The sequence below is a fragment of the Rhinolophus sinicus genome, linkage group LG06 (assembly GCF_036562045.2).
Source record: "Rhinolophus sinicus isolate RSC01 linkage group LG06, ASM3656204v1, whole genome shotgun sequence".
In the NCBI taxonomy this organism is placed as follows: domain Eukaryota; kingdom Metazoa; phylum Chordata; class Mammalia; order Chiroptera; family Rhinolophidae; genus Rhinolophus; species Rhinolophus sinicus.
This window is the reverse complement of record NC_133756.1, coordinates 132,149,487-132,175,068: the sequence shown is the minus strand read 5'-3', so window position 1 is coordinate 132,175,068 and position 25,582 is coordinate 132,149,487. Positions and strand designations below refer to the sequence as shown.

General features: G+C 46.1%; 1 protein-coding gene and 1 pseudogene across 1 annotated transcript in view; one reads left to right on the top strand and one right to left on the bottom strand.

Annotated features, from left to right (window-relative positions):
- Nucleotides 1–25,582, top strand: part of SERGEF (secretion regulating guanine nucleotide exchange factor) — a 194,146-nt gene that overhangs the window by 83,269 nt on the left and 85,295 nt on the right.
- LOC109455206 (proliferation-associated protein 2G4) lies at nt 1,123–24,118 on the bottom strand (annotated as a pseudogene).

Genomic DNA, 25,582 nt, shown 5'->3' with positions numbered 1-25,582 from the left:
GGGGCAGACGCCTGGCTATGCCTGGAGGGTGATCCCTGGGCCTGTGTCAGGGCTGGACCAACATACGGGAATCAGCTACGAGAGGAGAGCATTGCATGGGCAGGGAAAAAGGCCAACCTCATAGTGAGGCCAGTGAGGCAGGAGCACAAGTGGAGATAGGACCAGGTGGGGTAGACTGTCCGACGTCACAATGATGAGAGATGTGACAGGGCTGGCCCTGAGATTCCCCGGATTTCTTCCTGCCAGGGTCTGCCTCCGGAGGAAGTGAATGTCAAGTCAGGCAGAGACTCCCAAGGACAACCGTTATGATCTGAGATCTAAACAGGTGAACCCTGTGCCCGGACAGGAAAACATGCTAATTTTTTCAGGGACACAAAGAAAAGGAGTTGAAGGGAGCAGGGAGCCCTCCTGTGGGCATTGTGCCAGGCTGTTGGTGAATAACTGTGTTGTTCAGTTTTTGCGACAGCCCCACGAATGTATATAAACAGTTGGGGAAACTGAGACTGAAAATCATGCAGCTAGTAAACAGGAGAGTAGGCTTTGAAGCCAGGTCTCATCCCAGAGCTTACCTCAGCATGCTGTTTGTCCCAGGAGACTGATACACCCCCCTCCCCCCACTCCACCCCCGGGGAGATAGGTGAGTAAACACAGCAAGCCTCAGACCCGCCAGTGTGAAATGCCAACCCAGGAGCCAAAAGTCATTAATGAGATCTTTGTCAGCATGGGCTGTTATACTTAGGAAAAAAGCATGCTCTCCCAAAAAGGCTCTTACTGTGTTGTCTTCCTTGCTGTGGCTTGACTGTCTCTTCCTAGGGTTCTCCGAAAGCTCTGCGTAACCACATGCCCCTGTGGTCTCTGAGAGAGCCCTCCATCTCCCCCTGTCTGCTGGTGCCGTAATGAATGAGCCTGACATAATTTAGGCTGGCCTGCCGGAGCCCTCTCTGTGAGTGCGTGCAATCCGTCTTACTGCCAGAGTTCGTTGGGGCTCGTTTAATAATTGAAGGTCAGTGTTAAACGTTTCACGGTTGTCCTTCGTGAACAGGAGGGGTGTTCTGTACGTAAGTGATATGCCCCGTTTCCCAAGGACGCGCTGTTTCCTGCAGTACAGCTGATTCAGCACGTTCAGACGTCGTCCCGGGGTAGCTTAGATTTCGTCAAGTCCTCTTCAGGAGAGATCTCTCCCGTCTCATCTTTGAGAGCAAGCACGAGAGGTGCGTAGATCACCTCACTGGGAATTTGGAGTAGGGAGGGTGGGCTACGGAGACATGCTCAGCCACTTCCCACTGTGCTGAGAAGACAGTGCATTTTGTCATTTTAACGAAAAAAAAGAGGGGCTACTGCTGCAGGTGAAAATACCATCTGTTTGCCCACATGGGTCATTCTAGGCTGGTTCTAATTGCAGTTTCCCCAGATCATGTGCTCTTTCTTGCTTCCAGGCCTCCTCCCCTCCTCACCGTTCCCCACATTCTGCTGTCCTCTCTTCCCCTTTCCAGATCAGCTCAGGTCTTGCTCTCTCTGGGGGAAGAGCTGGTGTCTGCACAGGAGACACAACCCCCCCCCCCACAACCCTTTGTGACTCGCTTTCTCAGCACTCATCCCCCTGTGCTGGAGTTACGTGTTTACTTGCCTTTCCCTGGTGGACTGAGCTCTTTGGGGATGATGGAATCATGACCCAATGGACAAATTGAGGTAGTTTGTAAATTCTGCTTCTGGGACAATAACGATAATAATTCAGGAAGAAAATTGGCATTTATTGAGGACCTCTTAGGACCCAGGAGCTGGGCTAGGTGTGCGATCTCATTTAACTTTCACAGCAGCCTTGGATCGTGGACGTGAGAGGTTATACAAAGAAGTCAAGCTTTCTGCAGTCTTTCATTGTCATCCTTTTGGTTTTGGACTGACTCATCATAAAAGACCTGCTTTATAATTTAATAATGAGGACTTTTGAAACTTTAAAAAAAAAAGCTTTAATTTTGCAGCCTCACCGTTTAGCATCGAGTACAGTAATGTATCAGATGACTGTCAAAATGCAGAACCAACTCTTTTGCTGGAAATAATTACACATTGCCAGTGCCGTTTATTTTGAGCTGCTCCAATGTGTTAGTGTGCTGCGCTGGAAAGCGAGCCTGTGCGGTATGGATGCCGCGGGGGCCGGGGGTCAGAGTGGCCCTGACACCAATTGCATATCCACTGGATGGGTGGTAAAAAGGGAAACAGAACACATCGCTTTGTTAAATACATTCCCCTGAAGGTATGTTTGTAATTTGAAATTGTAGACAGCTGGAAAAATGAGGAGCTGCTTTGCTAGAGAAGCTGGCCTTGATTCTTCATACTTGCACTGGAAAATGAAACCATTGGTTCTCTTGGTGATGCTGTGGTCAGAGTGCTCGTTTCCCAGGACCTGCCACACGTGGACTTGCCCCCCAGCCAGGCCGACTCCATGGTCTCGTGGGCATGATTGCTGTTGGCGCTAATCTCACATTTCTCACTGCCTGCTCATCACAGCCTGTCAGGTGGGCCGCTGTCCCCTCAAAGTGGGCCTGTCTAAAGCAAGACAGCCGGGCAGAGTGGAAGTTGGAATTGGACAGACTGACTGATCAACTGTGTTATTTAGGGAAAGTTGCGTTACCTCTCTGAGCCTCAGTTTTCTCATCTATAAAATGGAGATAATTTGTGGAACAATCACTTATTGAGTCCCTGTGCCAGCCCTGTTCAAGGCATTTGATAACTAAAAATCCTTGTGTTCATGGAATTTACATTTCAGTGAGGGAAGACAAGATATTAACCTGTAGACGTAATAAACAAAATCATATCCTATGTTAGAAGGCAAGAAATATGATGAAAAGAAGAATAAAGAGAGAGCAGGTAAGGTACCTGGGGAATTCTGCAGGGGAGCTGGGATACTTGGGTTGCAGTTTATAACAAGCCTCACTGAGATGGTGACATGTGAGCAAAGAGGTGGATTGGTGTGGTCCTTGGTGAAGAGTGACCCGGCATGTTCCAGAAACAGCAAGGCGGCTCGCATGGTTCAAGCAGAGTGAGCACGGATGAAAATCAGAGCCGAGGAAGTCAGAGAAGTAATGGCGATAATACCCCCAGGGTTTGAGGATTAAATGAAGTGATATGTATACAGCACCTTGCTCTTCTGTTCGACTTCCCCATTTTCCTATGGCGTTGTCTCTCGCAGCCCCACCCAGGCTCCAAACTTCAGTGAGACTTTGCCCGTTGCCAATCACTTGCGAGGTCCTGTAGCTGTATTTCTCTCTTCTGTCCTTTGCGTTCTCATTGCCTTCAGTCTGGTTGGTGGCCTCTCACCTGTCCGATCACAATAGCCTCCTAACCATTAGAGCCTCTGCCTGTCTCTCCATCAGCATCCCTCTCCTTACCCACTTCCTTTCTACACCACGATGCGATGTTGAGCTGCTTTCTCCTGCTCATAACCCCTCAGAGCTGCTCATTAGTGTACTTATTTGTCATTCCTTTGTTCATACATTCCACATCTTTTGAGCATCTACTAATGCTCAAAGTCAGTTGAATTGAGTCTAATGGAGAAAGCAGACTTTAAAATAATTACAATACCCATTTGGAAGTGTTTGTTTCTACCCGAGCTTCTTTCGAAAAGGATTTGGAGTTCAGTGATTTATTATATAACATGATGAGTAATGTGAAACAGCTCTTTATATCTGTACAGAGGAAAGTTCCGATCACTCAGCCTGGCCTTTAGCATCTCCTCTGCTTAGGCACAGACCTGGCTTTCTAGTTTCATCCACGTTAAGTGAACCTTTTGCTGCAGCTGAGGGAATTACTTGCAGTTCTATCACACGACCTTCTCTTTCCACCTCAATGCCTCTGTTCACCCTCTTCCTTTGCCAGGAGTGCCAGTTTGCCCTATCCATGTTTGCCTATCCTTCCAGACCCAGCTTTAGATGGTACGTCCTTGGGAACTCTTTCCTGATCCTTTGGTCCTAAGTGATCTCTCCCTTCTCTGAACCGCCATTAACATTTCTCTTTTGTCACTCACCACTGTCCACCTTGAATTTTAAGTAGGTGTGTGTGTTGTTGTTGTTGTTGTTGTTGCTTTATTTCCCTTCCTGGACTGTGAATTTCTTGAGGCATGGATTATTTTCATCTTTTATCACCAGTAGCACCTGGCACAGCACCTTTTCTAGAGGAGGCACTCAGTAAATCTTTGCGTGAGGGAATGAATGGGTGCTTCCCAAGCCATAATGTCTGGGAAGGGTTTGCCTTGGAGGGGCTTTCTCTTACGCTGATAGGAATGAAGCACTAAGGAGCACTAACATCCTGGAGCCCAGATGTACCAACCTTGCAAGGAGCCGTTACTGTCTAGTGCTGTAACTCAGAATGCATTTTCCCGTAGAAGCCATGACGAAAATAGTTTCTGCAAACAGTCACATCCCTGTTCCAAACACTTGAGTTAGAAACACATACTTTTGGAGGCTTGCTCACTCATAAGTTGGGGAGTGCCTCTGTTTTGAAGTTGCTCCATGTGTACCAGCAGGTAGGGAGTGTGTCTGCTCAGCCATTCTGTCATCGACTATCCTCAGGCACCTGGGGTGGAGGAAGGAACAGAGACCGAGGTCACCCAGAGGTGCTCAGCTCTGCCACTTCTTAGCTGTGTGACCTTCAGCAAGTTCCTTTACTGCTTTGGTCCCCGATCTTCTGATCTGTACAACAGGAATTAAAATACCTGCCACATGGCTTGGTGACGATGAACAGGGTAACCTGTGTAAAGGACAGTGCCTGGTAAGTACTTAAAACACCATTGAGCAACAAGCAAAACAATGGTACATTTAGCTCCCTTTTCTCTTGTGCGTGTCTGAATTCCTGTGGTCGAGGATGGCGCTGCTCAGACAGCCCTGGGCAGGGCCAGGGTGGGCCTGGGATTCTGCATTTCTTAACATACCATGCCCCAGGGATCATACTTGGGCAACGTCAGAGCAATGGTTCTCCAACTATAGCCTGCCTCAGAATCACCTGGAAAGCTTGTTAAAACAGATTTCTCCTCTAACGATGTCCTCATTCAGGAGGCTGGGGGAGGAGCCTGAGAATGTTTGCTTCCAATAATTTCCCAGGCGATGCTGATGCTGCTGGTTCTGAGAACCATTGTGCGAGGGGGGAACAGGGGTAAAGTTAATAAGAAAAAGGTAACTAGCGGTAGTTCTTCCACTCCGGGATTCTAGTGCTCTCTGCTCTTTTAATGGTAGATGTCCGTATGGTAACTACTGTCAACCAGGCTCTGGAAGGGCTTGTTAATAATTAAGTAACAATAGCAACCAGCACATACTGAGCCCTTGTTATGTGCCAGGCACTGTGTCAAGAGCTTTACATAGTTCCGCTTAATTCCGATAATAATCCTATGAAGTGAATACTATGATTTTCTAGCTTGGTGTTTTCTGTGCTAACCAATTCATAAGAATCATCTGATGGGCGTGCTTGCTAAAAATACAGACTTTGAGGTCTCTACCTTGCTGGTTTTCACTGGGAGGGGCCGAGTGCCTCTAGATGATTCTTATGATCAAGTAAAGCTGGAAATCTCTCCTCTAGTTAATCAGCTCACTGCTTGTCTTTCATCTATGCCCAATACAAACTTGCCAGTTTCAAAGTAATACCATATCAATATAACACAATGTATTTGACACTAAAAGTTATACTACGTCCAGTTTTTCTTTGATGATTCAGAAAACCCTTTGGGATCTCCACATGCCTCGTTTTGACCAGCCTTCAACTGTAGAGGTGTGGGAAGGCTGGGCAATAGAGCATTCTACTTACCAGACGGCCAAGAAAGGCCATGCTGATGGTATAATATTTGGCTCTCTTATGGAGACCATTTTGTTTGGGATGTTATTCTAGGAAATTGGTCTTTATTGCATCCAGATGGATTCTGTGATTCCAGAAGATTTTGAGAAAAATGAAAAGAAAATGTTGTACTTGCTTATCTTCGGGCCAGAGCTTGTTTGCCCGCACCAAGGCCAGCTGGCGAACCATGCGCTGGCAGCCCATCCCTTCTACGTAACAGTCTCAGCACCTGCTCGTCTCCGTCCCCTGACCAGGGCCTTCAGCCCCTCTCTGCTTTTCCAGCTACCGTTCTCTTTCATAGGTTTCCCAGTGAGCCTGCAGTTGTGTGTTACATATTCACTGGAACCGTGGCTAAGGGTGGAAAAGGGGAAAGGTTTAGAGTTGTATTTACAGTTGGAAATTCACCAGCCCCTTGCCTACTCTGGGATGTCCTGTCTACCTGCCTCGATGAGGGTGGTGGAGTGGAGCGGTGGGCTGTGGTGAGGGTCAGGTTGTCTGTTAAATGCACCGTGTTGTAGCTCTCAGAAAGACCATTTGAAAGCCGAGAAAACTGAGTTTTCTGTAGTTATACTGGTGCTAATCTGAGTTACTTCTTGGGCCAGTTGAATTAACAACCCTTAAAATAATTTTCTGGTGCTCCTGGGAAAAGTGTTCAGTTTGATAGAATGAGCACTAGACAGGAGTCAGAACAGCTGGGGACATAGGTCACCTTGCCCTCTGATTTCTTCTGTGATCGTGGGCAGTTAGGTAATCACCTCTCTGGATATCAGTTTCATCTTTAAAATGAGGAAACTGGGCGTAGTGATCTCAGGATCAGCTTGATATTCTGTGATCTTGTGACAACCTATTCCCAGAAATATGTGCCATCAGGATAACTTGTCCCAAAATACAGTCATGTTCTCCCACTCAGCCAATATCTGTTGAGTATGAAGTGTGTTTCATCTGCTGCCCTGGGCTCTATGAGGGTTGCTGTATCCATAGATACGGCCCCTTGTCCACTCACTCACTCACTCACTCACTCACTCACTCACTCACTCACTCTTTCATTTGTTTATATAACAAACATGTGTTTATGTGCCAAGTGCTATGCAAAAGGCTGTGAGAGATACAAAGGTGAATTAGACACAGGTCTTGTTGTCAGGCAGTGTGCGCTCTTGAAGGGAGATAAGATGTATACACAAAACTGTTCCTAACCACTCTCTAAAAGCGGACAGCTTTTCTTCTCCATCTCCTTACCCTCCTCTTCTTAATAGCACATGTCACTTGACCTTATATAATTTCTTTAGCGTCTGTCTCCGCATCAGAATGTAAGCTCCGTGAGAGCAGGGGCTGTATTTTGATCACAGCTGTATTGTAGTATCTAGAATAGTGCCCGACTCAATAAAGACTTCTTGAAATAAAATATCTATAAAAGGAGCTAGAAATTATGTGTCATAGAAGATATTTAGTTAAAGTGCTGTAAGGAGCTCCGTGAGTGGAGAGATCACGTCTAACCAGGGTGATGGTGTTTAAATGTGGTTGCACATTAGAAACTTTAAAAGATAAAATCAGAATCTCTGGGCGATGCTTGGACATCAGCGTTTTATAAGAGCTCCCCAGGTAATGATAATGGGTGGCTCAAAATAATGAGAACTAGAATAACCAGAAAAGCTTCATGGAAGAGGTGGGACTTGAGCTAGCTTGAGCTAGCATGACACAAAGTACAAAGGCAGGCATGACAGGCTGAGTTCAGGGATCAGAAGTAGTTAATTCTGGTTGGATTCTAAAGAACACGAAGGGAATAATTGAAGCAACATTACAGAGGTTGTTGACTGGGCCGGTTTGGATGGTCTTTGAATGGTACGCTTACACTGTGGGATTTGGGCTTCATTCGGTTTTGCCATCAGTGAGAACTGTGAATGATTTTGAAACAGAAGTGATGCAATCAGAGCTCTCCCTGAATGCCCTTGGAGGCTGGCTTGGGAGCAGACAGGAAGAGCAGTCAGGAGGCGGTGCCGTGGTCTGTATAACGTGCTGAGCTTAAGGCTGCATCAGTGGCAGAGAGAAGGGTTGAGGTAGAGCCAGGCTGCAAATCCTGCCCGCCTTCCAGCCATTGGCCTCCTTTGAGGGCTCGTGCTGCAGTCACCGGCATTGCAGTGATTAGTGCCTTTTCATCGAGTTCAGGGCAGTCAGGCAGCAGTGGTATCCCTCCCTCGGTCGTGTCCTGTGCGTGACCGACGGACCCATAGTGCAGCTAGGCCTCCGTCCTGAAATGTCAGGCCACTGAATCCAGAAAAGCATTTCTACAAGTGGGACTTGGTACCCTGCCAAGCTGCCTGTGAGACCAAGGTTTCTGTTGCTTTCATACAGCCCTGTGTGTCTCTGCTTCATCTCTGGCTAACTTCAGCACCATGGACAGCATGGGGTATGCCTGGGACAGGTCAGCTCTCCCAATATCTGGAGCAGCTAATTTCTTAAGCTCTAGGTGTACGGAGGACAGCCTACCTTCCACAGCACAGCTTGTGCAAGGGCTGGGGACCCTGGGTCGGGGGGGTGTTTCCAGTAGCCTTGTAGCAGAATGCTCATCTACAAAGAACCGAAGCTTCCGGGGGTACTGGGCATCTGCGCAGCCCAGGACACCATATGTGTGGGGCTGGGGGGAAGGGGAGTTGGTGGAGGGAGGATGGTGATTGGGTCGAGTTTGCTGATACAGGCTTGTGCAGAGAGGACTGCCTGCCCTTGGCCAGATGCTGCCGTCGCTGGTGCATCCCCAGGGTCATATACTACCCCAAAGAACAGGCCAGGAGGAGCTGATAGTGTGGACAGTTTTCCTTCCCTCTGTTTTGCCAGGGCTGACCTCATTCGCCATCAATTTCAGAATGTCCGTCTCTCAGACATGCACAGACTTTACGGTTTGCAAGGGGCTTTCACACCCTTCATCTCACTGGCATCTCACAACAATCCTGGGAATGAATTAGGACAGGAGTTGCTGATCCACTTTACTGATGAAAAAACAGGCTAGGTTGGGGTTAGGTAGCTTATTCTAAAGTCATGTAGATATAAAGCATAGAGGCTGGGACTTGTTCATGCAGGAGCCACGAGGCCACTTGTCAGGGCTGCATTACATAGAATTTACACACGTCGCAGAAGAAGTGAACGTTTAAATTAGGGGGTGACTTTGGGCAAGTCCTTTATTGTGTATCTCATTTTTGTCAGCTATAAAATGGGAAAAACAATAGGATTATTTGAAGGTTAAAATGATTGTTTATATATATCCAGTATGATGCCTAGCATACATTGGATGCTCAATTAGTTTCTTTTAAAAAAAATAACTTTTTTCTTGAAATAATGATAGACTCACAGGAAGTTGCAAAAAATAGTACAGAGAATCCTGTATGCCCTTACCCAGCTTCCCCCATTGCTGGAATCTTAAGTATTATGTCGACAGTCTCCGACTTACAATAGTTTGACTTAGATTTTTCAACTTTACACTGGTGTGAAAGAATACACATTCAGTAGAAACCATACTTCAAATTTTGAATTCTGACCTTTTGCTGGGTTAGTGACATATGGTATGATCCTCTCTTGTGATGCTGGGCAGTGGCCTCGAGACGATTTTGCCTGATTCTAGGCTAATGTAAGTATTCTGAGCACATTTCAGGGAAGCCAGGCTAAGCTATGGTGTTCGGTGGGTTAGGCGTATTAAATACATTTTTGACTTAGGATATCTTTAACCTACAGTGGGTTTACAGGACATAATCCCATCATAAGTTAAGGAGTGTGTGTGATAAGTACAGTATTGAAACGAGGAAATTCACACAGGTACAGTACCTGTTGGTAACTAGTCTACAAACCTTATTTAGATGCTCTTTATCTTGTCAGATAGAAATTAGACGAGAGTGTTTCTGAGGGTTTTTTGCCCCAGCTCTGAAATGCTGTCTATAGTGTCCTCATTGTTTTTGGCTTTTCTAGAAACTTTCTTTTCCCTTGGTTTTCATGGCATGGTATACATCTCACATCTTCTCATTATTTCCTCTGTCTCCTTCACTGTCTGCCTGTCCACTATACTGTAGTTCTTAACCCCAGGTTCAGTTCTTAACCCCTGCTCTTCTCCCTGGGTTTTTCCCCTCAGATGGAATCTCACTTTCATCGTTAGCTGAGGATTCTAAAGTCAGTATTTCCACTTCCAGTGGCCAAGCCCCTGTCCAATTCTCTGTCTTTGGCTATTTTCTGATACAGCTTTAACTCATCATATCCCAAACTAAACTTGTCATTACTTAAACCCCACGCTAGTGCCTCGCTACCTCTCCACCTAGCTTCATGTTCTGTCAGTGATTCAGTGTTAAAACTTCCCAGAGCTGTACAGGAAACTTGGAAGTGTTGGGTATGTTTGCTATTGTGATTGTAGTGAGAGTTTTGCTGGGTTTATCACGCATATGTCAGAACTTACCAAATAGTACATGTTAAATATGTATATATCAATCATACCTCAAAACTGTGAGAGGAAGGAAGGAAGGAGAGAAAGAAGGAAGGAAGGAGAAGGTAGGAAGGGGGGAAGGGAGGAAGGGAGGAAGGAAAGGAAGAGGGAGGAAGGGAAAGGAAGGCAGAGGAAGGGAGGGAGAGAGGGAGGAAGGGAAAGAGGAAGGAAGGAAGGAAGAGGAAGAGAGGGAGGAAGGAAGAAGAAGGGTGGGGGGGAGGGAGGAAGGAAGGAAGGAAGGAAGGGAAGGGAGGGAGGAAGGAAGGGAGCTGCCTGAAGCCAGACAGCCTTGGTCTGACTCCTGGCTCTACCTCTCAGTCAAGTTACTCAGCCTCTCTGTGCCCCATCTCCTCGTCTGTAAAATGAGGACAATAGCAGTAACTTACTATATAGGATTTGGGGGGGATTAAGTGAGGTAATCCAGGCAGAATTACCTTAAAAGCACCTGGCACGTGTTAAGCTCTCCAAGTGCTTGTTGTGGTGGTTGTTATTGTGCCTTATTCATCTCAGGTTCACCGTGTCTGGCACAGAGTGGGTGTTCGATAAATAGTTATTGAATGAATGAATGAATGAATGCTGCCATAATCTTGAAGTGCTATTGTCCTTCCCCAACTTTTATCCAAATATTGCTGTTTCTTTAAGGTCCAGCGTAGGTTCTATGTGCTCTGTGAAGTCTTCTCCACCTACCTGAGCCCACAAGACCCCCTTGGTCCCCCTCTTCTCTCTCCTGCACTGATGTTTTATATTAGCACATTTGGTATTGATTCACAGCCAGATTTTTTGGGTCTTTTTAAAAAGTGGCTTCATGTGTCCCTGTCTTTCCTCTCCGTCTACGTTGGACATCTGAGGGCGTGTATCACTTCTGGATTTTTTTTCTATATCCCCTTTGTGTATGCTGGGCATACCGTAGGTGCTCAGTAAAAGTGGAGTGAATGAATGCATGGTGTATGAGTCACAAGGTATTATGAAGGCTTCACGCAATAAGAAAAATTCCCATCAGTTAGCTCATTATTAAAACACACCCGGAACTTATAAAATTTAGTCCTGGAGGGAAATTTTCAGAGTGTGTGTAGGTGGCAAGTGGCAAGTGGTCCTAACTCTGTCTCTCTGATGTCACCTCCCCTTTTGGGTCTTGAGGGAGCTGTGGTCCCCATTTAACATTTTGGCCCCAGTTTGGACACTGCCCTTTCTCTGAGTCCCCTGATCCCAGCTGATGCAGGCTGGCACTGTTCTGAAGGCTTCTCTGAATGCCAATGAGGGAGGGATAGGGGACCAGACAAAGGAGAGGAGAAACTGAAGCAGACGGGCTCACTCAGGCTGAGACACATGGCCTCTTGTGCCAGAGCTTGGGCACAAGTCCCCTGACTCTGGCCTGGTTCTCTGGTTTCTAGCTCCAGCCTCTTGCCTGTGTGAAAGGTCCAATCGGAAAACTTACCTTCTAGGAGCTCCTTCTTGGACACCCTGGTATTTTTGTGTCTAAGACCTGAAAACCCGGCTTCTACTCCTGATGCACGTGTCCTTTTTCCAGTTTGAGAGGCACATCCGGGGTGATCACCATTCAGCTGATACTCCATTTCCTATGGACATGGTTCTGGTTTATTCTCTATTCAAGTCTACTAGTACAGTGAAACCTCAGCCATACCAGCAGTAAGGCATCCGTATTGTGACAGTTACACAAAACAGTGCATTATTCTGTGCCATCCCCGCGGGGCCCTCACCTAGCTTACAAGTTTGTCATTATCAGTGCCATTCCTTTGGATTAAGCATTGCCCTTTCCAGCAGCATCTCCTGCCGGAAATGGTGATATATTGCATCACTCGTATCTTGGAGGACATTTATGTATCAACATGTGTCCCTCCCCTTCATAAGGAATCTAGAACAACTTACAAGCACTCGATGCGTTGGGACAGCAGAGGCTTCTGGTCAACATTCAGGACAATATGTGCCAATTACATTGTTCCTTTTGTTAACACACTATAGTATGTCTTATGTGTTTTTTTAAACAGCTCTATGAAATGGATGTTAGGTGCCATTTTACCCATGAAAAATCGGAGCTTCCTAAGAGGAAAAAAAGGCTTGGCTTGCCTGGGGTCACAGAGCCGGCAAGTGGTGGAGCCTCCTGACTCCAGCTGGAAGGAGGTTCTTTCCGCTGCACCTCCTGGCTCCTCCTGCCAGTGTCTTCTCTTTGATCTGCCTGGGCTTGTTCTGGTTTAGCCTGAGGTGTTTCTGTGATTCCAAGCTAAACTATTTATTATTTTCTGTGCTGCTTCTCTATCTTTTGAGTCTTGGGAGAGTCCCATAGATTTCAGCAGGAAGACATTCTTGCATCTCAGACCCTGAGATTCTTCTGTGGCTGCCCGTGCTGACCGTGAAACTCCATGCGTCTCCCTTAGCTCCAGCTCCCACTGGTCTCTGCCTTTATTTTTCCCAATGCCAAGTTCATCCTTGGTCTGAACCTTAGACCCTGCTTTGTCCCTTACCTTTCTTCTCCTAACTATTCCATATGTCTCATGGTTCTTTCTTTTTTGATAGATTGAGACTCCCCCTCCTGTGAGGTAGACTCGGTTTCCCACATTTATTTATTTACTTATTCATTTGTTCATCACCTATTTTCCGAATTCCAATGTCAAGCACTGTACTTAGGCATTGCGGGGTTCCAAGATGTTAAAACTTGAGGAGACCAAAGAATCCGGAGCCCTTTACAATTCAATATGGTGGTGTTTGTGAAGGCATAAACCTAGTGTTTGTGGGAGCAAATGATGAGGGACATGTGATCCAAATTTGGGGTGGGGGGAAGCAGAGAAATTTTCTTGGAAGACATCATGTCTGAACTGAGCCCTAAAGGATGAGTTGGATTTGGCTTGGAGTGCGTGTGTGGTGGTGGTGGTTGGGGTGGTAGGGAGACCAAGCAGAAGACCCAAAGCTGCATGTTTAGGGAAATGCAAACACTTCGGTCTACTGAAACAGATTATAGGAATGGTGAGGGAGGACGCAGGAGAGGTGATGTGGAACCAGACTGTGCAGGGCTCTTATTTTGTTCTGAAGGTAATGACAGGGTCATGGAAGGATCTTAAGTGGAAGAGTGACTTGTTTAGAATAGCATTTTAGAAAGATCGCTATGCTGGCAGGGTGAAGATGGATTGGAGAGAGAGAGACAGAGATAAGAAGCGAGTCGGAAGACAGTGGCAGTGATTGAGGCCCGCGCCGATGAGAACTTGAATTAAGGTCATGGCAGTGATAAAGGAGAGAAGTAAATGGACTCAATATAAGGGAGGTGGAATTTCTGGGGCTAGTAGCTGATTAGCTGTGCACACAGTGAAGAGGAGGAGTGTTATTTTGTCTCACCCTTACATTTGTCTGCCTTGCCTTCTTCTACGTGCAGTCCGTTTATTGTCACAAGAGAAACCTGATGTTTGATTCCTGATTGGCTGTTTACCCAGTCCCCTTCCCTTACCCCCCTCCGTGCAAGGTCCTTCTCCGTTGGCCAACCTGCCTTTATCACCTGGCTCATTCAGGTCTAGGGCATTCTTTCTGTTTTGGAAACCTGAGTGGCACCTCAGGTCAGCAAAGAGGTGTCACTCAAGTTTCACTCTAGGTAACCCTCACTCTTTCTCTGCGTGGATCACGCCATATTGCAAGGGTGGCACCTGGGGAGGAAGGAGGAAAAACGTGACCTTATTTGCTGAGTTATGTCTAGAGGAGGAAGAGGCAAGTATCCCTCTTGCATTTTTAGAATAAAATATCTTTAAACACAGTGGGGAAGAACAAGTAACTAATTCCCATCAAATGAAAAAGAAGCCCAGTATGGGCAGATTGAAATGCTCCAGGTTGGTGACACTCGGAACTGTCCTCTTTGTGGTAGTGCTGACAGGTTTCTTTTATGGAATAGACTGGAGCGTTAGCATCAGACGGGACCTTCGAGTTTCATCCAGTACATCATCCTCGTTTTGCCCATGAGGACTTTGGAGTCTCGAGGGGTGGTGTGGTGTGCCCAAGGTCACAATTAGCTACTCGCAGAACCGGGACCAGAATGGGGCCCTCCAGTTTAGCGCTTGTTCCACTAGCCCCATGAAAGTACATGATTTATTTTTTGGTCATAAGTTTGGCAGTTTGGCAGTCTGAAGAAGAAGAGACTTACAGGCCATTTTAATGGTAGACTTGTTTGATAGCCCCCCTGCCCCCCAAGAGGCTGTGAAGAACTTGTCCAAGGTCACAGGGTGAGTGAGGGTCTGTACAGGAGCCTCCAGACTTGTAATCGAGTGCTCTTCCCAGCACAGTCCAAGGTCTCACGCAGGGCCCAAGACTTGGACAGGCTCCAAGGACATTGAACGGAATCATTCTTCAAATGCATCACAACCACAGTCGATTTCATAAGATCCAAAAGACATGATTTCCTTCTTTTTTCCTTTTTTCCCTGAGTGTTTTTTTTGATTATTTGATAAAAGTGGATGGTTGTGGAAATTACGTCAGTTTAATTAGGCTGCTTGACACAGTACTTTTCCACTAAATTTACTAGGAACTGTGAATTTGTTGTAGCGAACTGCACTGCAGGCTGCAGTATCTGATTGGCATGCCAGGGGCATCACTAGCGAACCGCTAAATAGAGATTGGGGAGAAAACTGGGTCAGAAAACAGGCCTCCTGTACCTGCAGCCTCTGTGGAAGGCGGCGCACAGGCGGCAGGTGGCCACAGCATGGCACTGTCTCCCAGAACCTGAGCCAGGAGCACCCCACCTCCCCAGGCTCTGCACCGCAGCCCCCCACCCACCCTTTCCTTTGCAGGCGATTGTTCCTGTGGCCATTTTGCTTTCTGTTTCTCTACAGGACCACAAAGCTTTTTATAACTGGCTGCTCATGAATGGCCTTTTCTCAATCAAAAAACTAAAGGTTGGTTCAGACGGAAAGTCTTCATTAGCCACTGGTGTTCCAAACCCTGGAGCAGGTCTTTGGCTTCCCAGAGCTGGGTTTGTCAGGGCCTGGAACTCGCAGTGAGAGTTCTGCTCAGCGATGACGAAAGGGTTGTAATGCCCATCCCCCCTTAATATCTCATTCATCTCTGAAAGTCTCCGTGCTCAGCACTGTGACAAATCGGGGGCTCCTTGAGGGAGGAGGAGTGAGCGATTATGTCAAAAGGGTTGGGGAAACTTCTTGAAGGCAGTGCCATTTGAGTTCGTCTGTGAGCGATGAATTGGGTCAAGACAGGAAGACATGAGAGGAAGGCGCTGGTGGCCTGTGCTTGTCTCAGGACTGCCTTGTGGAGGCCGGACACCTCCCCGGTCATCTGGGGCTGGAACCTCTCAGCATGTCAGAGTTGCCTGGGACCCTGAGGAGCTGTTCATCGAGCTCCTTGTTTTACAGACAGACAAGCGAAGGCACAGAGAGGAAGGGGCAGCAACACAGGCCAGCCCAGTGCTATTCGAACCACACTATGCCCAGTCATGCACTTGTCCTCATTTCTAATGGGGCTCTGAGAGCAGCCGCTGTCTCCTTCGAGATTTCACTCCTATCATCCTCTTTCTGACTCCTGTCATGTGAACTCAGAGATGCCCAGCGGTCTCCACCTGTAAATTACCCATCAGGAAGGGAACCTGGATCCTGCTGGCTCTGGATTCCTAGGTCCCTCGGATCCCTGCTAGATAACTGTATCCCTTTCCTTCCAGGCCAAGCCAGATCGAGCCAGGCCTGGTTTTGCAGTAGGCCGGTGCCTCCCCAAGAATGCTTGGTAGGAATGGGTCTTGCCTCAGAGTGAGGGCACAAATTCTCAAAGTCAGAAAAGCTGAGTGTGGCAGGAATCCAGGCCATTGTACTTTTATGTTATTCTGTGAGAAAATTGGGCTTCTTTTGACTGAAAATTGTTTTCAATAAAGAATACTTAAATTTACTGAAATTTGCTTTAAAGATAACTTTTGTTAGACCATTTTAATTCTGTGCAGCATCTCTTTCTCTTTTGGGGAGAAATCAGAGGGTGGGAATAAAACAGTCTCCACAGTAATTTTCCCTGGATCATTTGAATGGTCTCAGTTCAAGGAATTCTGCTTTTGGACCAAGTACTGATGTTGCAGTTGAAAGGCAGGAAATGTATACCCATTTTCTGATAGGTGTACCAAAGTTTGCTAATCAAATGAGCCATTTACACAGGATCTTTCAAGGCCAACACGTTTGTGAGACAGTTTATAATTCAAATGCCAGGTGGTCTTTGGCTTGAGCTAAGTGAAGGCGAACAGAAGAACAAGCCCATTAGAATAGTTGTCAGGCATTCCAGCTGTGAAAGTCAGATTTTGGTGGCTTTGGTAGTCAGGTGGCCAGAACAGACCCAGTCCTCCTTACAGCAGAGGTTTCTTTATTTTATTTTACTTTATTTTTATTTATTTATTTATTTATTTATTTATTTATTTATTTATTTATTTGACTCCTGATTTTATTATTCCGTTTCTCTTTTCAATTTAAAGTAGTCTTTGGTGACTGGGAAGCCTGGCCTCCCAAGACCAGAGTCAGTTGGAGCTGGTTGTTGTTGGAAGGGGGTTGGATTGGGGGACTGGGAGGGGGGCAGGGAGACCCCCGCTCTGCTGGTGGTCCTGGGTGGAGAAGACAACTGCATTTCACAGAGCCTGGGGTGAGATGGGAAGGGGATGAGGCAGGAGCAGCAAGCTGGGAAGATGGGACCCACCTGTCCCCAGCTTCATTCTCTTCTAATGTTTTCCCACTGGTGGCATTCTCTGCGGTCTTGGGAGCCTTCTTTTTTTTCTCTCTCTCTCTTTTTCTGGGTTTTCCCGCTAGCAGAACTCTGGAGGGAGGGCCTTTAGCTCTGCATCCTGGGCTTCCATCTCAGACGCGTGTAAAGGTCAGGCTCAAAGGGAACATCAATTATCCGCATGGGGCCATTGGGCATGAGCAGAACTGTGCACTTAACTGGGCTCACCCTCCTTCTCATAAAGAACATGAAATGGTTGCAGCGGTTCATGTTTGGCGCACTCACCACACCCATCCGGGCCTTCTGCTCATCTTCAAATGCTCTTCAAGTAAATGGCATGGCAACAAAATGCCTGTCGACCTCCCTGAAGAAGGCACATGAAGTTTTTATTTTCAGGCCATACGGTTTAGAAGGATCTCGTTTGTAAATGGTGGTTCTCTGTCCTGCACCTTTGGCCTTGCCCTCTCCTGAGCTGATGAGAACACCCACAGCATATACTTCACATACCTCAAATCCAGCTTTCTCCTGGTCCTTCTTCTGCGGGTCTGTGGGATTCTGGGTAACAGTCTCCTCTCCATCAATGGCACGCTGCTTCAGTTGGTGTGACAGCACACCTTCTGTTGGCATGCACTTAAATGAGTGGGGAACTTTGTTCCAGGCTTCTGTCACTTGTGTGATCTGGTGTCCAGGTTTGACCAGGCGCAGGGCAGCTTCAGCACAAAGGTGAGCTGCCTCAATGACATCTCCTTTCCTCCCTGTTACTTGGGTCCCCGGAGTGACATCAACCACAAAAGTGTGAGCCACATTAGCAATGAAGCCATCCACATGGACCCCAAGGTCACTTTTTACCAAGTCACCTTCCTGGAGAATATAGTCCTGGTCACTCTTCAAAGGGGAGAAGTGATATACACAGTTACTTACTGAAATGCTGGTGGGAAAGGCAATACCTTTCTCATTTCTTTTTCTTTCTTGAAAATTTTCCCTGTCTCTTCCATAATCATGGCATCACCTTTGTCACACAAGCTCAGTACCGACACACCTGAGCAGGATGCTTCCACCAAAGACCGAAGTACCCGGTTAGCGATGTCGCGCCCCCCCCTCCCCCATACTTGGTCACGACCAGGTCCTCGGCGATGGTTTGCTCCTGCTGCTCGTCCTTGCCGACATCTTCCAGCCACCACCACCACTGCAGCGTCGTCCCCCGAGCTGCCGCCTCAGTCTCCCTCCCAAGCCACGGGCAGTGGTCAGAGCCCCTTTGATTTGATTCGTGAGGAGGAGAGTGGGAGCAAAAGCCCGAGCAAGCAAGAGAGCGGGCGAGAAGGCCTATTTTACTTTATCTTAGCTCAGAGCAGGTGGTTTTAAATACGTCTAAATAATTTCCCTGGGTCTTGGAAGGATATATTCAGTTGCAAATTAGTAGGCCTTGCATCTAGTCAGTATTTGCTGAAAGAAAGAAAGCAGAAAGGGGAAGACAGGGAAGGAAAGAAGAAATGCTTCTTCATACTTAGGCAGATTTCCACCCAGAGGCTGTCACATTCATAGAAATTTCCATATATTTTCATTTTGGGGTCATACTAGGACTTGTCACTAGAGTGAACGTCATCTGAACAGTTCTTAGAAGTGATTGGAATAGAAAGAGAAAAGCTGAAGTGAGACCGTAATCTGAAGTTTCTCAAGAGTCACCTGTCTTCCTTGCAGGGTTACGTAAAGGGAAGCGAAAGGCAGGGCTGCAGTTCCAGTGGAAAGCCTCAGCGGGGTTCAGCCTGGTGTGGTGGCCCTGAATAGTCATTTCTGAACTCATCCACCCCTGCCACAGCCTCTTTGGTCTTGAATACCTAAGAGTGTCCTTAGTCCTCAGCCATTCATGTTAGCTGCTGCCAAGGGGGCAGCTTGGAGAACCCAGACTCTTCTCGCTGAGGTATAGGAGATACAAAACCAGCATAGGGTCTAATGCAGTGGGCTTCTTGCATTTTCTCCTCTTCCGTCTGCGTTGCTACTCCCCCAGACCTTGGACACTTCCCTGAATGTCCTCCTCTGGCCCTAGATGCCCACCCCTCTGTTCTGGGTGGAGAGCAGGTGCGGACTGCCTGCTCTGGCGCTTTGTGGTCATGCAGGCCTTGAAGCAGGGATTTGTAGTGTTCATTGCTGATGGCGGTTGTCTTGTCCCTGAAGACCATCCACAGAACATGGAGACGCCCCTCCTCTGGCCATGGCTCTCCTCTTGCCCACTTTGGTGACTCCCCATTCTGTGGCTGGTGAGGAAGCTCAGGGCAGCTTCTGTGGGCCTCTTCCTTCCTTTCATATCTGCCCATTCGATTATCAAATACTACGATTTCTCACCCCTGCAATTTCCCTCATATTTATACCCATCTCACTTTGTTGTCACTGGAATGATTACACATAAGCTCTTCCCGCAGCTCTGCTCTGGAAACGGCTGCCCTGGTTGCAGTGCTCCAGTGTCAGCTTCCCTTGCTTGCTGCCCGGGCCCCTCATCATTTACTTGTTTGCATCTCAGGCTCTTATATTAAATGTCCATTAACGTTCTGTGATCCATCCACAGCAACCTTGTCAGAACAGAGAGGGAAAAAGCAAATATCTATCTTTTCTCTTGTCATTTCTCTCAGATGAATGAATTAAATATTTTTATTGCCTTAAAGATTAATTATCTTCTGTGCCTGGGCCAGCTTTCATATTCTAGCTGTATCTTCTTGTGACCTGACAGTTGGAATATCTGCCCCCATTCTCAACCTGTGCTCCTGCCAGGTTTCTCCCCATGTCATGTAGATTTCTGCAGTGAGTCACAACCTATTGCTTCAGAGAGAGTGGAGTCTGACCTTAGGAAGTGGATGAAGTACCGAGTTGTAGATCTTAGAACTGAGAGACCTCCTGAAATCTTCTGGTCCTTTCTGGCACATGAGATAGTATTATCACACTTAACAAATAAAACACTTGAGACCCAGAGAGTTTAAGTAACTAACCCTAGGTGACCTAGCTCATAAATTTTGGACCCTAATACCAGACTAGATTTTAGTCCTCATATACTTTATCCTCTCCATGTAAGCCAGCTCTTTATGTAAGAAAGGTTCCAACTCTCTGAATTTCTCTTTGCAGATAAAACAATTTGGGACCCCTTTGGCAGTGCTATGCCTTGTCAGCGTAAGGAAGGAAAAGCAGACTAGAAGGAGTGACCTCCCAGGCAGGTGACGTCTGATGGATAGACGACACCCCTTTTCCCTTGTTCCCCAGAGAGTTCATGGGGTCAGCGTGTGGGACACTGTCCTACATGACACTTGTTCAGTGAATCCTTGTAGGCCCTCGTGTACAAAAGGAGGTTTTTGTTTGTTTCTGAAGTGGTTTCTCAGCCCCCCAGGACCACGGAGCACTAATTCCTCTTTTCTACCTGTGTTGCACCTCAAACTAAAAATGAAAACCTGTGTTCGTCCTGCACATGCTGCTCCGCCCAGGCTCGCCCACCTCCCCGCTGTCCCTCAGGTCTCCCGGGTGTTCCATTCTCCATCACCCAGGCGTGGAGTCCTCTGTGACTCAGCTTGGTAAGAGTTCTCCGGTCCCTTCCTCTGTCAGCTTTCACCAGCCCTGTCATTGGTGTTCGGTGGACGTGCCTTGCAAATCCAACCATTCCTGTCTGCTCCCTTGTGGTTGCCAGCAGCCACAACCAGGCGTGTGTGCCCTCTTTCCTGGACCGCTCCAGCCGCCTCTAGTGACCTGTCCCAGCCTTCATCTGTCATGCTCCGTGCTGGACTCTAAAGACTGCCCCACTTTTGAATGTAAAACTCCCTGACACTATCAGGTGACACATTCAGCTCTTTCCCAATCTAACCCTCCATCCCCAGTAGGAGTTGTGCATCCAGTCAGACTGGGCTACTCATGTCTTCTGTGTATTTAGTGAGTCTTTGGTCATTGGTTTCCCCCATCCTTCTCTCCCTCCTTCAGTGAAAAAAATACAATAACATTTCTTTGCAAACTATACAGCATGCAAGGTTTTATTTGTTCAACAAATACTCAGCAATGTGAAAAAGAATGGGGTTTTGAATTTGGTGACTGCCTACTGTGTGCTGATAGTTTGCATAAGTTCTCTAAGTTAATCCCTTTGATATTCCTGTGAGTTAGGTTGAGTTATTTTCCTATTACAGATGTGGGAAATGAGTCCCAAAGCAAAGAGCCTGTTCTCTTCTGCTGCTGTGCTGTGGTCCTGGTGCCAGAGGTGGAGTCATGGGGAGGAGCTAAAAAGTCTCTCAGCTGACGGGAGGGATAGGATGTGCACATAAACAGCTCTCACGGAAGAAAATCCCCTTGTCCTGGGAACTATAGATACGGTGCTATAGACAGTCTGAGGGTGATGACATTTCTTCTAGCTGGGGGGTGAGGGAGGACTTCATGGAAAAGGGAGATTTCCACAGAGTGTGAAGGATGGGCAATGTTTTGACAGAAGAAGCTAGGAGGCCAGGACAGGAAGAGAGGGACTCACGTGGACAGAAGCCCAGAGGGGACCACCAGGGAATGGTCCACTTTGCTTGGAACACAGGCTTCTTGTGTGGGGTGATTCGGGGGGGTATCATTTGCCAACGTGAGCTGTAGCCTGTTCATAGATGGACTTAAATATCTGGTTAAAAGATCCTGGTCTGTTCTGTAGGCACAGGGGAGCCATTAGCAGATTTTGACCAGGGGAATTGCCAGTCAGAGCTGAGATTCAGAAAGGTTACCTTGGGCCCCCAGTGAATTGCAGAGAAGGGGAAACAACAGAGAGAGGAAATAATTAAGCTATTACAATTGTCCAGTACCGATGTTCTGAGAGCCTGAAATAGTGCAGTGACAATGAGGATGGAGAAGAGAGACGACTGAGCAGAACCAGGGAGACAGAATGACAGCCCTTGGCAATTGGCTGGACTTGGGGAGTGAGAGGAGGTTTCACGATTCTAAGGTGACAGAGGGTGGGGATGGCAGCACAAACAGAAAGAGGAGGGTCAGAAGGCAAAACAAACTGGGGTGGGGTGGTGGTAGATGGTTCATTCCGTTCTGTGTGTGTGGAATCTTAGGTGCTGGTGAATTGCCTGTTTCACACCTGTGCTCAGTGCCCTTCATCACTCCTGACACCACCATTCCCGATCCCCTCTGTGCATCCTCTTTCTCCATCAAACATTTGGCTGCCTTTTACAGTCTAGCTGAATGAAGCCTTCCAGGGGACCTTGTTTATCTATCAGAATTTCTGATGTAACATCCATGCCACTCAATATTTCCTGAGTCCAGGCTCCCCAGCATGTGTCCCCGTACACATGAATACACCAGGTATATGTGAGGCGAGCACCCAGAGGTTATAATGGACATAATCACAACAGTGGTTCACGTTTGTGTGAATGTTGACTGTCGACAAAGCACTTAGAATGGTCAGAAGTGTGTTGCATTTCCCTACCGGTCCCTCCAGATAGGGTCACTGAACCATTGACTCAGTGAGCTGAGAAGGTTGTTAGGGGGAAAATGGTAGATTTTAGTTTAATAATAATGGCAGTTGAAGACCTGAGCACATACCAAATGGGAAAATTGGGATGATTTTTAGTTGCTGTTAAGTAGTCGGACTCTTAGAAAGAATGATTAAATTTAAAAATAAGTTCCAGGTGGTATCAATGCTGAGATTGATGCTTTGTGTGTATTAACGATAAAGACTCTTAGCATTGTACTTGGCACATAACACTCATTAAGTTGGATTATATTATCACTGATGGAAATTTTGAAATCGTAAAAGGGAAAAAAAGCACCATTTTTTAGAATAGGACCAGCATTTTGATTAATATGGAAACATATACAATGCTTTTAAAGTGCCCTATAGAGGTCTAAAATCATTGTTAGTTGATGAACACAGAAATGTTTTGTTTGCTCATAAAATTATCGTTGCTGACACAGTTAGAGAGAATCAAATTCAAAAGTGAATTTGAAGAGTTTTTCTCTACTAATTTTTTTTTTTAATGAAAGATAAAAGAGGTGTGAGGGTAAAAAGATTTCTTCCTTGCCTCTAAATAATTTCCCACTTGCCCTTTTGTTTCTTGGGGCCGTCAGAGCTCCAATGGACAAATGAGCAAGCATGTAAGTGAACCAGCATGTAAGTGTCTACGATTAAGTTCATAAACTTTTTGCAACGATATTGCTAGCCTTTTTTGATATTAGAGGGGTTATTCATTATGAACTTGTACCAACTGGACAAACAATTAACCAAGCTTACTATTTGGAAGTGCTGAAAAGGCTGCGTGAAAAAGTTGAACGACCTGAACTTTTCACCAACAATTCATGGCTCTTGCATCATGACAAGGCACCAGCTCACATGGCACTGTCTGTGAGGGAGTTTTTAGCCAGTAAACAAATAATTATACTGGAACAACCTCCGTACTCACCTAGTCTGGCCCCCAATGACTTCTTTCTTTACCCAAAGATAATGGAAATATTAAAAGGATGACGTTTTGATGACATTCAGGACATCAAGGGTAATATGATGACAGCTCTGATGGCCATTCCAGAAAAAGAGTTCCAAAATTGCTTTGAAGGGTGGACTAGGCACTGGCATCATTGTACATCTTCCCAAGGGGAGTACCTCGAAGGCAACCTTAGTGATATTTAGCAAGGAGGTATGTAACACTTTTTCTAGGATGAGTTCGTGAACATAATTGCAAGACCTCGTATTTTACCCAAGTACTACCTTGTTTCCCTGAAAATAAGACCTAGCTGGAAAATCAGCTCTAATGCTTCTTTTGGAGCAAAAATTAATATAAGACCTGGTGTCATGTTATGTTATGTTATGTTATGTTATGTTATGTTATGTTATGTTATGTTATGTTATGTTATGTTATATAAGCCCCGGTCTTATAGTAAAGTAAGACCAGGTCTTATATTAACTTTTACTCCCAAAGACGCATTAGAGCTGACTGTCCGGCTAGGTCTTATTTTCAGGGAAACACGGTAAATTTAGGTAGTTAAATTCAATCCTCATGATAGACCTGTGAAGTTATTGCTAAAATGCCAGCTATGCAGATGAGGAAATTGAGACTTGGAAAGTCTTAGTAACTTGGCCAAGTTCACAAAACAAATAGGCGGTAGAACCAGAAGTTAAACCTACTCTCACCTGGACTGTTGCAGGAGCTTCTTGACCATCTGTGACTGCAGAGCTCATGGTCTCTACCCCCTGTCATGTATCCTTCCTGCTGCATGTGGCACAAGGTGGCAGCTTATGTTTACAGCTTCACATTAGAGCTGCTAGAACAAATCATTCATTCAAAAACATATGACCTCTGTTTTACTTGAAGATAGGGCCAGATTCCTGACTTCCTCAGTTATCATTGCTGGCTGCAACTTATTTTAAATAATACTTTAAAAAATAGTGTTAATTATTGTAAATACTCACCTCTCCAAGTATGGCTCTGTATAAATGGGACATACCATTAAAAGGAACTTAAAAAGAGAAATCTATGTACCATAGTGCTTTGAAAACTTGATTACTGCCTTTGGAATGTATGTTTCAAGGTTTTTGATAGAATATGCTTTTGATAGAATGTTTACCCACATTAGGGGATAATGGGGCCTTCAGAGATTTTTCAGAGGCAGAGAAAGAAATGAATGTGCAATGGTGTGTTTTGTGAGTGGACCTTCCCGGCTCCAGTGCTGGGCTGAGGGCAGAAAAGTCAGACGGGAAGGGGATGTGACCAGTCAACCCACCAACCCCCACCCCAGCCTTTCTATCACTATAGAATCAGAGTTGTCTTTCTTTTTCTATCACTAAAACTCAGATTTGTTTTTCCTAGAGTTTCATATTAATGGAATCATACAGTATGTACTTTTTTGATTCTGACTTATTTCATTCAGCACAATGTTTTTGAGATTCATCCATGTTATGTGTATGAGTAGATTGTTCCTTTTTTATTGATGAGTAGTATTTCATTATATGTTGTCCCACAGTTTGTTTATCCATTTGCCCATTGTATTAGTTTTCTCTTGCTGCACAGATCACTACAAACTTAGTGGCTTAAAACAGTATCTCTTTATTAGCTCATAGTTCTAGACCTCAAAAGTCTGGGTGGCCTCAGCTGGATTTTCTGCTTGGGATTCACAAAGCCAAAATCAGGTTATCAGCTGGGCTGGATTCTTATCTGGAGACGCTAGGAAAGAATCTGCTTCTAAGCTCATTCAGCTTGTTGGTATATTTCAGTTCCTGTGGTTATAGAACTGAGGTCCCATTTCCTTGCTGGGGGTAGGCCCAGGGTTGCTCTCAGCGATTAGATGATGCTCTTCAATCTCTGCACATGGCCCCTTCATCTTTAAAGCAATGGTGCCTTAGATTCTTCCTGTGCTTTGAATCTTTCTGAATTCTCCTTCTGCTATCAGCCAAAGAAAACTCTCTGCTTCTAATGGATTCCTGTGACTAGAGAAGGTCCACCTGGAGACAGCCCCTCCTTATGTTTTTGGCAAATTTTCATTTTTAGACTGGTCTTTCTGATATTAAGCTGTACTTTGGCATTTTAAGCATTTCTATCCATTGATCTTTCTGCCTTCTCATTCTGCAACCTGATTTCCCTTCTCCCTGTCCTGTGGCCCCTGTAACAACCAAGTTTCTTTAGATTG